The sequence below is a fragment of the Canis lupus genome, chromosome 10 (assembly GCF_011100685.1).
Source record: "Canis lupus familiaris isolate Mischka breed German Shepherd chromosome 10, alternate assembly UU_Cfam_GSD_1.0, whole genome shotgun sequence".
NCBI classification, from domain to species: domain Eukaryota; kingdom Metazoa; phylum Chordata; class Mammalia; order Carnivora; family Canidae; genus Canis; species Canis lupus.
The window spans coordinates 33599527-33612145 of NC_049231.1; the positions used below are offsets into that span (position 1 = coordinate 33599527).

At 46.6% G+C, this 12619-nt stretch overlaps 1 pseudogene; it reads left to right on the forward strand.

Annotated features, from left to right (window-relative positions):
* On the forward strand, positions 1–544 carry LOC106559418 (annotated as a pseudogene).
* The last annotated feature ends 12075 nt before the right edge of the window (positions 545–12619 follow it).

A 12619-nucleotide genomic window follows, 5' to 3' on the forward strand; every position in this document is an offset into this window, starting at 1 on the left:
AACTAGGCCACCATCATGAATGACACAGTAACTATCTGGACCAGGAAGTTCATGACCAACTGACTGCTTCAGTGGAAACAGATGGTCATTGATGTTCTTCACCCCGGGAAGGCAACAGTACCTAAGACAGAAATTCGGGAAAAACTAGCCAAAATGTACAAGACCACACCAGATGTCATATTTGTATTTGGATTCAGAACCCATTTTGGTGGTGGCAAGACAACTGGCTTTGGCACGATTCATGATTCCTTGGATTATGCAAAGAAAAATGAACCCAAACATAGACTTGCAAGACATGGCCTATATGAGAAGAAAAAGACTTTAAGAAAACAGCACAAAGAACACAAAAACAGAATGAAGAAAGTCAGGGGGACTGCAAAAGCCAACGTTGGTGCTGGCAAAAAGTGAGCTGGAGATTGGACAACAGAAGGAGTAAAGATTCTGCAGTGGCTTTATCTGTGGTGATTGTGCAGATTTTTCTTTTCTTTTTTTTTTTTTTTTTGATTGTGCAGATTTTTCATGAAAGGATTAATAAACTAAGAATGTTAAAACAAACAAACAAAAAACTTGGATTTTTAAAATTGCCATTGTGTATTTTAATATTTTCTCTCCTTTTCCTTCTGGAACTCCAGTTACATATGTGTTATGCCCTTTGAGATTGTGGACATTTTTGACAATAAGACTGTTGACACTTTTCAATCTTTTTTTCTCTTTGTTCTTTGTTTTGGATTTTTTTCTTCTGTATGTTTTCAAATTCATTAATCTTTTCTTTGGTAGTGTTTAATATGCTCTCAATTCTGTCCAGTAAAATTGTATTTAGATTTTGTGTTTTTCGCCCCTAAAAAATTCCATTTGGTATACATATGCATTCAGCAATGTTTCTGTACTTTGGCTAGTGGGAACTTGAATATTTCCAGCCATAGGTGAACTCTGAGAATTGTTCAGCTTGCAGCTCCCCAGTCATTGTCTTTGTTTTTTCCTGTTCTTCTTTGCCCAGCTTCATGGGCTTTCTCCCTATACATGAGCAGATTAGTATTTAGCTAGAGGCTCAGAGTGACCCTATGCAGATTTCTGGAGCTCTTTGATTATGTAGTACCTTCCTTTCCAGTATTCTATGCCCCCAAATCTAGCTGCCGTTGGTCTCTGTTTGGGTTCCTCCTTCTGGTGAAAAGATTTTCACCAGAAACTTCCCCCAGGTTAAGCTGATTCAATTGGAGGGTTTACCTTATTTTTCCTTTCTACTAAGGATCATAGTTCTATATTGCTTTTCACCTAAAACAGCAATTGTTGAATATAATCTGCTATGTCTTGTATTTTGTTCTAACAATGGGGCAAGGAGTATTTCATGGGAGTCTCTCCTTCATGGATAGAAGTAAAAGTTGGAATTAAGCCATTTTTGTCCAATCACAGAGATGGGTATCAAAGCCTATGCTTTTCATTCTTAAGAGCCTGTTTTCTCCCCACCCCACTCCCCAGCTTCTTTTAAATCTCACATTCCAGAAAGATGTCAGGTAAAAATCCTATCAGTGAAAAGCCAAATTGCTATTCTGCTTGCTGGCAATTTCAGTAAAAAGGATTAGCTGAGAGGAGTTCACTGTGATAGTTGGGCTACTTCGCAGAGGTGCTCTGCCAAAGTGAACTTTCATTTATTTTTTTCCTTGTGAGTGAGTGGAGAAAGTATTGGACAGATCTTCATTTATTTGCTGACTCATTCAGTAATTCTGTCATTTATCCATCCATTCAAACTTATTTATGGAACACCTAATGTGTTCCAGGCATTAGGCATCTGTTCACATTGGGAGGACAGAAGGAACTCCTGAAGACTTTCTTTTGCTATCCTTTCCCTCTCCTTGCTCGCTTTCCCAAACCGTCAATGTGACGATCATGTGAGAAGGGCCCAGATGGTGACATTTTAGGGATGTCTCCCTGGACTCCGGGGGAGCTTCTGAGTGGTTAAGAGAGAAGTTAGGCCTTTTGTCCTATCAGAATAAATGCCAGCAAACTTGGGAGGAATCACACATGAAGTCATTGTCAGCTAAACCTTAGGCAGCCGTTAACGTTTCAGGAGAGATTTATTTATTAAGTGCTCACTGGGAGCAGGAATGGAGAACAACACAGGCCCTTCAGGAAACAGGACAGGAGGTGAAGGCACCGGCATTCTCACAAGAAAGGTGGCAAGGCTAGATGGAAATTTTGCCTCAAGCTGAGTCACTTCGGTATCTGACTCTCACCCTTTCTGTCTGGATGTCATAATAGTGACAAAGGAGAGAGATCTTTTGTAGGTTACAGGTCCCTCACACTCTCTGTGTTCTTGCAGTTACCTCTCAATAGTCCCTGGAAGTAAACCTTAATACCACTGAGGAAATGGGAGCTTGGAGGAGAGAATCATGAGCTCAAGTCATGCAGCTGCTAAGTGCGTGGCCCGAATCTGAACTCAATCCATCTGACTTCGGGGCTTCCCATCCGAATGTCATGCTGTCATCCCAGCATGCACAGTTGCTCCCTTTGACCAGACCTGTCTCTGCCTTTCTTACCCCTGCCATCCATGAAGCATTTTGCTTGTGCAGCCCCTCTACAGAGCACAACGTTTTGTGCCAAAGGTTGTCTGGGTTCTTGCATGTCCTCCAGATGTTGGTGGCTCATCTTGGGGACGAGTTCTTCCCCTTTGTGGCTGGTTTATTGGAATAGAAGTGAAAAGCAGGTCTGGCCAATGACTGCCTGGGAGACCAAGAGATGACAAACAAAAGGACACAAAGATATTCTCATCTTAAGGCTCTGTACTCCATCTGAGCAACTCAATTGGTCAGAAAGCACTTTAGAGGAGAGGCAGGAACAAAGTGATAGCCTAGCCCCAGGCTTGCTGCTGCTGGAGAACAAGACACGAAGTATGTGCAGGGCGAGGTTGCAAGGCTGTTTCTAGAAGAGGCACGGGCAGGCTTCAGATGGAGGCTACATGGGCTAATGAAATAAATGCGCTTCCTGCTTCCCTGTGATTTATATTTCTAAGCCTGCACTCCATAGTAATTCAATAAAGCTGCAATGGCAGGAATGTCTGGCAGATTTTTCAAGAATCTGATACTTGGCTCATTGTGGGGCCTTGAGTTCAGTGTCTGGATCAGAGGAGGATATGAAGGGACCCCAGAAACAAGCTTTGTTTTTCTCTCTGTCAGCCTTTCCTGGGGCAGAACAGCCCACCTCTTCTCTCTTTGTTCATGTCAAAGTGGCGTTTTTTTGTTTGTTTGTTTGTTTTTGTTTTTGTTTTTTTTACTGAAGGCTTCCTGAAGATGATTGCCTGTTGGAGAATGAGGAGGTTTTCTCTGCCCTCTGATCATGGTCCTTCTAATACTTTACTTCAGTATTTTTCTTTTCCTCTTGACGTAACCAGAGACTTAAGCTGTATCCCCTGAGTAACACTGGAACTGCTCCTCATGGCATTTCCCTGTGGGTGCCACAGGGACTGCTTGAAACCTCTTCCTTGGGACCCCTGGGTGGCTCAGTGGTTGAGTGTCTGCCTTTGGCTCAGGGCATGATCCCGGGTCTGGGGATCGAGTCCCACATCAGGGTCCCTGTGAGGAGCTTGCTTCTCTCTCTGCCTATGTCTCTGCCTCTCTCTCTCTCTCTCATGAATAAATAAATAAATCTTTTTTAAAAATCGCTTAAATTTCTTTAAAAAAGAAAAAGAAAGAAACCTCTTCCTTGTCTGCATGTGTAAGATGGGGCAAATGAGACAGAGACAGAGACAGAGAGAGGAAAAGACAGAGAGAAACAGAGAGAGAGGAGAAAGAGAAAGGTATTAATCTTAGAAGGAGAACCCTTACAGTTTCCATTCTAGCAGCTTTTCTAGAATCACGCTGGCACTTTGAGTTTGGTAGTAGAAATCTGCTTTGTTGGTTCTACACCACTTCTTTTGGGGGCCTACACCTCCCCATGCAGGGTGGCTTCTAGCAGGCCATCACCTGCTGTAACAACCTTTTACCCTGTAGGAATGAGCTCTTCACCCACCCTAACTAGTTGGATTTCTTTTTCTCCTGGCCTCAACAACTGGTCCTTGGCTCACTCCAAAACCTGAACATGGCCAATTGGTGTCATTTGGGTGATTAGATGTGGATGTCGGGGGAGAGGGGATTAGGTTTTTTCCTTCTGTCTTTTCTTTCTGGAATTGCCATGAGAATGAAGTAAACCCAGAGATACTAATGGTGGGCGGTTTTATCAGCAGGCCTGAGACTGAAGCCCAAGAAAGAACAAAACAGAATTATAAGAAAATAAATTAAATGTGTGTTATAGCTTCATTTGAACTTCTGGGTCCAACTGTCCCTAAAGCAAACACTAACCCAAGACTTTACAACTTTGAGACTTAGTCCTTGGTTTTTGTTGTTGTTTTTTTGGATTAATTAGTTTGATTTGGGTTTCTGTCACTTGAAGCCAAAGGATTCTTGACTGATACAGTTTCTGAGCATAACATGAAATAAAAAGCCAAAAGGAACTTGTAGTAGTACGGCGGTGATGAAGATAAGTTGCCCTTTGCCCTGGTTGTTCACAGTCCAAGGGGCTGTCATTGCAGTGGCTTTATCAGTCAGAGTTTTCAGCTTCAGACACTTCAGGTACAAGTTCTGGTTCTCTTTTGCAGAAATGGAAATTATTGATGGTGATCCAGTAAGCACAGACATTTTAGGAGGGCCAGACTTTGAGACTACAGGTGCAGCAACAAAACTCTGCTGTAGAACTTGTCAGGTGGAGACCCTCCCCCGCCCATCCCCAGCCAGTCCCAAGGGTCACAGACATGGCTCCCTGCACTGCCAACATCTTATAGGGTGATGTTGGGGACAGGTCACTAATAAGAATATTTGTCACGTTGGCTGCCTCTGAAAATTAGAGGGAGCCACCACCACCCTTCCTAGAATAGAACCCCTGCAGGGTTGGCCTCTGGGTCAAAGGTAAGCATGGATTTGTCTGATTGGTGGGGTCTGGGTTGCATGCCTTGCTCTGGTGGCAAGAGAGGTGACCATCTGGTTTCTATAGTAACCTCTACCTTACATTACACCTCATAGAATGGGGACTTCTTTGGACATAGGACATGCCTTAAAAATGTTAGGTAGCCAGCTAGGATGACAAATACCCACAGTATTGGCCATATTAGGGAAGGTTAAGTTTGAGCACACACCATCTTTGGCCCCAACTACAAAAACCGTGAAGTATGCACCATGGAAGACTCAGGTTGGACAAACTTTGCAAAGTAGGCCCATGTGGCCAATTTCCCCATGAAGCCAATGACCAATGCCCATTCTTTCTTGCTTGCAAATTATCTTTTAGTAGGATCATAATAATAAACATGAGGCAAAAATCAACTTCCATTTAAGACTGATAAAGTAATGAATAATCTCAGTTTTTCCACTTGAGGGTCTGAGTCTGTTGAGAAACCAACCCATGTTTCGGCTTTATTATTAGCTTTATTCCTGAGAAAGCAAACTTAGACCCTGGCTTGGACCCCAGGCCATATAGGGCTTGTTGCTCTTTTTCTCTTTAAGTGAAGCAGTGAGAGGCAGAAAATCTGGATAAACACAGCCTCCATCATGCAGGGTGTCTCATTTGGGACCAAGGGAAGAAACTGGAATTCCTGTGGGTAGATGGTGAGCCAAAGAGTCACCCCAAATGGCTCCAGGCAAGCTTGCCCTACACCCCTTTTCTGGTCTTACCAGCCAGATAATCACTGTGCACCAGAGGAGAGAGGAGAAAAGAGAAGGACAAGATGTGCCCCTCTTGCCAATATTCTCTTCTGTTGAGTAGGAAGGGCATTCTCTCCCCTTTGTCAAAACAGGAGCAGTAAGTGCTCTCCTGGTACCATCATTAATTGGGGTCTTCCTCTGTGTAAGACACACTACTAAGCACTTTATAAAAGTGATCTCATTGAATTTTCATGAAAACCTGATGAAATAACATAGTAAGAGCTAACTCTTATTTAGTATTTGTGCCAGCAAATGTTCTAAGCCCTTGGCATCTATTCATTCATTCCTCACTGGCAGGGTTATGGCATGAAATGGAATAACTTGGGGAGATTTTAATAAAAGGACAGTTTCCAAAAGTATGGGCAGGAGTAGGGCAGATGCTGGGGAGCTTCAGGGATAGTGAAGAAGGTGTGAGGATGGGGCAGGTCCCGGGCTCCAGAAGGAGACGCAGCTGTGTCAGGAAGGCCTCCTTGACAGGACCTGTCATTAGGCAAAGTGGCTGGCCAGAGGTGACTGTGGGAAAAGGCGGTGTGTCCTATGTAGTGTTTCAAGTCCTGCTATGCCATGTACAAACGGGACTTCTTGGGCCTGTAATGCTTCCTTCCTGAGAGATAAGGAGCCTCTGTAGCCTGTGCCAGATTATCACCTTGTGTGGGAGTATCTTCCCGTTTCAGGCACGTTGGATGTATTCTTTTGTCCAAGGCATGTGTATCCTGTGGCACTTGGTCAACCCCACCATTATTATCTGTCCTTCACAGGAAGGGGACAATTTTCTGCTGTGGCACAGAGGGGTACATGGAGGCCAGTTTCCCTCTATCAGTCACTGATAGAGGAGAGACCTACTAGCCTTGAGGGATCCACACCCACCATTGAAGTTGACCCTGCTCTGGCTCTTCTCTGTAAACTTATAGCCTTGTTCCATCCGACACTTGGCCAGTTGTGTTCTTGCAACTTCCATACCAAGATGCAGAGGGTAGGAATGTTTCAAGTCCCTGCTGGGATTGGAGCTGGTGCACAGACTCCTGCTCCACAGCGACCCTGCAGGGAGGATACCTGAAAATGACCACCTTGGTCCACTTGTCTCCCTTCCTCTGATCGGCCAGTATGCCTCTCGCTTCAACTTCAGCTGGAGCCAGAAGGCAGGTATATCTGTTGGCGTCATGGCCGTGGGTCACCTTAGAACAGGTGAGCCCAGTGCAGGTGGAGCAAGGTGGAGAGTATATCTTGGCAGGGGTGGGGGTGGGGTGTAAAGGGGAAATAACCCAGCAGAGGCACATGCTATTATTGCTTCTGTTTTCTAGGCCAGGAAACCAAGGCTCATGGAGTTTGGATAGATGACAAGCCCAAGATTACATCCGTAAGAAGTGGCAAAGACAGATGGCATCCCCTTGCTATAAAGCTTGCACTCAGCAGTCATTCTGGCCCTGGGACTTCTGGCTGCACCTTCTTGTCTCTGCCAAGAGACCTGCAGGCCTGTGTGCCAGGCTGGAGGATGGGGCCTAACATTGATGCGTTTCTGCTCTGTGTCCAGAGTCCTAGGCAATTACTGGCATTGCAACAGACCTGTTGAGGCAGGTATTACTGATTCCATTCTATGTTTGAGGAATCTCAGCCTCAGAGAGGTGAAGTCACTTGCTCAAAGCCACACAGCAGTAAGTCAGGTACTAACCTTGGTCCATGGGATCTCACAGCCCAAGACCTTTCCTTTTTTTCTTTTAATGTATATTTTTTTATTGGAGTTCAATTTGCCAACATATATTATAACACCCAGTGCTCATCCAGTCAAGTTCCCCCCTCAGTGCCCTTCACCCTTCACCCCATCCCCCTGCCCACCTCCTTTTCCACCACCCCTTGTTCGTTTCCCAGAGTTAGGAGTCTCTCATGTTTTGTCACCCTCTCTTATTTTTCCCACTCATTTTCTCTCCTTTCCCCTATAATCCCTTTCGCTATTTTTTATATTCCCCATATGAGTGAAACCATATAATCATTTTCCTTCTCCGGTTGACTTACTTCACTCAGCATAATACCCTCCAGTTCTATCCACATTGAAGCAAATGGTGGGTATTTGCTGTTTCTAATGGCTGAGTAATATCCCATTGTATATATAGACCACATCTTTATCCATTCATCTTTCAATGGACATCGAAGCTCCTTCCACAGTTTGGCTATTGTGGACATTGCTGCTATAAACATTGGGGTGCAGGTGTCTCAGTCTTTCACTGCATCTGTATCTTTGGGTTAAATCCCCAGCAGTGCAATTGCTGAGTTGTAAGGTAGCTCAATATTTAGCTCTTTGAGGATCCTCCACACAGTTTTCCAGAGTGGCTGTACCAGTTCACATTCCCACCAACAGAGCAGAGGGTTCCCCTTTCTCCACATCCTCTCCAGCATTTGTTGTTTCCTATTTTGTTATTTTCACCATTCTCACTGGTGTGAGGTGGTATCTCATTGTGGTTTTTTTTTTCATTGTGGTTTTGATTTGTATTTCCCTGATGGCCAGTGATGCAGAGCATTTTCTCATGTGCTTGTTGGCCATGTCTATGTCTTCTTCTGTGAGATTTCTGTTCATGTCTTTTGCCCATTTCATGATTGGATTGTTTGTTTCTTTGCTGTTGAGTTTAATAAGTTCTTTATAGATCTTGGAAACTAGCCCTTTATCTGATAGGTCATTTGCAAATATCTTCTCCCATTCTGTCAGTTGTCTTTTAGTTTTGTTGACTGTTTCTTTTGCTGTGGTCAACTAATATTCGACAAAGCAGGAAAGAATATCCCCTGGAAAAAGGACAATTTCTTCAATAAATGGTGCTGGGAAAATTGGACAGCCACGTGCAGAAGAATGAAACTGGACCACTCTCTTACACCAGACACAAAGATAAACTCAAAATGGATGTAAGATCTAAATGTGAGACAAGATTCCATCAAAATCCTGGAGAAGAACACAGGCAACACCCTTTTTGAACTTGGCCATGGCAACTTCTTGCAAGATACATCTATAAAAGTAAAAATGAACTATTGGGACTTAATCAAGATAGGCCCAGGACCTTTCCTCCAGGACAGGGGTGTGAAGAGGGAGAGGAAGGGGGAAGGGGAGCGAGACGAAGTGGCTATGATGCAGGATGTTTGGAGAAGGTAGTTGGGAACGGACAGGAGTCATAGGAATCCGGGCAGTGATGACCCTCCTGGGCCCGGGAAGCAACAGACAGGTGGGTGGGAGTCCCGGAGCGCCACCTGGAGTTCCACCAAGTTCTGGAGCAGCAGTTATTCCTGCAGAATCCGGAGAGCAGGCTGAGGCAGGGGCAGCTTCCCGGGGAGCACGTGAGCCCGGTGCTCCAGTGCTGGGGAAGAGGCCTGCGTGCACCCATAGGCGGCAGATGGAGCAGCATCTGCCTCCCCAGCTGCCCCATCATATGTTTGAGACGCTTGTCTTCCTTTTTGCCTCGACTGCGGTTTCTCTTGCTTCCTCCCCAGTCCCTCCTTTGCTTCCACTCTCTTTTTTCTTTTGCATTCACTTTGGTGTTGGCAAGTTTCACCTGCAGCATCCCAGGGTGAGGGGAGGCGTGTTCACGTTGATATACTTCAGGCCTCTCCAATTCCGGGCATTCAAATCAAAATCAATTCTTCCCACTCAGGAAACCTGCTCCTCGTCCTTGTTGCTTAAATGGCACCAGATGTGCAGGAAAGAAACCTGGGAAGCCAGCCTTGCTCCTGCCACCCCTCTCGTCCCCTCCCCTCCCCTCTCTGTCTCTAGCTGCCTCTGCTTCCCCCTGGCCCGCTCCACCTTCATTTTCACCCTCATCTTCTTCCAAGGGAGCTGATTTCCCCAGCGGCTGTGCCCCTTCTCCACTGTCTCCTGCACGCTCCCTCAGGAGCTGTCTTTCAAAAACACAGATCAGATCTCACTTTAAAACATGAGCACTGGGTGTTATTCTGTATGTTGGCAAATTGAACACCAATAAAAAATAAGTTTATCATTAAAAAAATAAATAAGACATTTTCTAGGTGACATCAACAGTCTTAGCAGGGAGAGAAATTTGACACTTGCAGAGTGGCTTTGGGGAAGAGGGTATGGTGGGCACACTAGGGGCCCCCATGAGATTCCAGCCCTGATGGCAGAAAGCACCTGGCACACGTACTTTAGGTGAGAATCAGTTGACCCTAGGATACGCAGATGATCCCGGACCACCCAGGAGGGTCCAGTGCAGTCACATGAACCCTTCATAGCAGCCGAGGAAGGTGAAGGGCAAGCCTCAGACATGGGAAGTTTGAGCTGGATCCAGCGGTCCCCATGGCTGGCTTGAGGAGGAAGGGAGTCACAGGTCAAGGACATGGGAATCCCAAGCCTATGGCTGCAAGGAACTGCATTCTGTCAACACTGCGAATGAGCTCGGAAGTGGGGTTTTCCCTAGAGCTTCCAGAAATGAATGTAGCTCTGTCAGCACCTTGCTTATTGCCGTATGAGCCCCTGAGCACAGAGGTCAGTCCCGTCAAGACAGACCTCCGACCTGCAGAGCTGGGAGAGAGCGGATGGGTGTTGTGTTAAGTCCCGAACCTTGCGGCCCTGTGCTTTGGCAGCCCTAGCAAAGCATACAGACCGGGCACCGGCTCCGAGCACGCCCAGCGCACCTGCTGCCTCCGGGGCGCTGTGGCCAGTCCTTCCCACTGTTCGGCCAACCTGGACCCCGAAAGCAAAGGAAAGGAGCTCCGGCTGGTCTCAGCTGGCAAGGAATTTAGGAAGGCATATGAGACAACCCCCCAGAACGTCCAGAAAGCCTGAGAAGCAAAGCTTGGCAAGCTGAAGGCTTGGGAATATGAAGGAAGCAAGTGGCCAGCCCTCAGCCCAAATCAGACCCTGGAGCCAGCCTGCTGGGGAGACAGCACTGCCACGTTCAGGGCTGCTCTGCTCCCGCAGCCGCAGCTGACCTCAGCCACGCAGCGCTGCCGCCCCGGGCCAGGAGTCGGTCGGGTCAGAGGTGCCAGAGTGACCTCTTCCTCTTCCCTGCTTCTGTGGCCCTTTACTCGGGGACCTGAAATCCTGGGCAGATGTGGCTGCTTGCTCTGGCTCGGGTCGTAGGCTTCGAAGGTTCAGATGCTGGGAAGCCAAAAGATGACCCACAACGAGTGATAAATCATCCCGTGTCATCTTGTTAGATCCACCTAATGACCTAACAGGGGGCTTTTCTTTTCTTCATTTAACAGGTGAGGAAACTGAGTCCCCCCAGAGAGGTAAAGCTACTCGAACCCAGCCCACCTGAGCCTTGAGCACATCACCCGGGATGTCCCTGCTGTGACTTCAGCTGGGTGAGCATCACGGTTCAGATCCCTTCTGAGGAAAGATGGATCAGGTGGACACCGTTTAGTCCTCGGCTCAGGGGACTGTGGGGAGATGGAGGGAATGGGGTCCTGGGCATGACAGAACTTGATTTGGTGAGGTATGCTTTCTAACGTCTGCTCTGGGTCGCTGCCCTTAAGTTGCTATTTCCTGTGGTGCAGGCCTGCCCTCTGTCCACCTCACATGCCTACAAGGGATGTCTGAGGCTCTCCTCGTGAGACCGCCATGGGGAGAGCTCACCCTCCTCTGTCCTGCCCACCTCACCGGATATCAGCCCTCCACCCCCGCTCGCTGTCCTTCCCCACCTGGCCTTGCAAGGGAAGTGAGATGGAGTCCTGAGAATCCCACTCAGCCAGGATTGTGCCTGGCCCAACAGCACAATATCCCAGCGTTCGAGGAGTGTGGGATTCCCCCTGGTGTGTCCCGAGCTCTGGGCACCATCTAGCAACCTTAGTACAGTTCTCTCCTTCTGCCCTATATCCTTGTAGCTCTGAGCATGCCAACATCAGAAAGAACCAAAAACCTAACAACCACATCCTAAGAGATAGAGACTATTATTACCCTGATTTTACAAGAGGAATGACTGTGAAATGTAGAGGGTCAATGATAACAGGTGTTACCCAGACCACAGCCTGTAGGGTGTCCGAGCAGTGGGACTACAAGATGGTGGATGGGACCTGTGGTCCCAATGGGGTCTGTTGACCCACTTCCTATCCATCTCTCCTGGGTCTTTTGCTCATGTTGCTCATCCAATCCTAACAACCACACCCTAAGAGTTAGAGACTATCATTATCTTCATTTTACATTGAAAGAAGCTGAAGCATAGGAAGAGGCTAAGAAATTACTCAAGTTCATATTATTACTCAAGTTCAGATTTGAACCCCGGCAGTCAGACTCTGGGGTTTGCTTGCTTTAATGGCTAAGTCATACGCCTCCCAATCGACTGCTAACCTTTACTGCATCCTAAGGATATAGGATTGCCAGATTTTGCTAACCAAATACAGCATGTCCAATTCAATCTGAATTTCAGATAAACAACAATTTTTTAGTATAAGTGTTCCTGCAATATGGCCATGTGATAGGTGTACGAATTCTATTAAACATCTAGCCCATAGCGCCCAAAAGGTCTTGGTTCCTTCTCCAGAGGCAGAGACTATTGGCTGCCTACCCAACTTCTCTTACTATCACTGTCCTTCCTCAGTAACAAACTCCAATCTCCAGTGGGGCACATCATCCAGAACAACTTCCCTTACTGGGCCTGTATATCTTAGGGATGGCCAAGTGATTAAGTTATAGCAGATGAAATGTAATGGCAAATATTGTTTACTGTTTCAGCTTCCTTAAAACAGAGGGGACAAACCTCTTTCTTTCTGGTCTTTCACATTTCCTCCTTCATCTCGTCCGTAAGGTCGATGAAATGACTGGCACTCTGACATTCGTATTAGACCATGAAGTAACCTTGAGGACAAAAGCCATAGGATGGGGTCAGTGGAGCAGAAAGACAAATGTCTGTGTTCCTCATGACCAGGGATCCACCATCCTTGTCCTGGACTGCCTACCTCCAGAC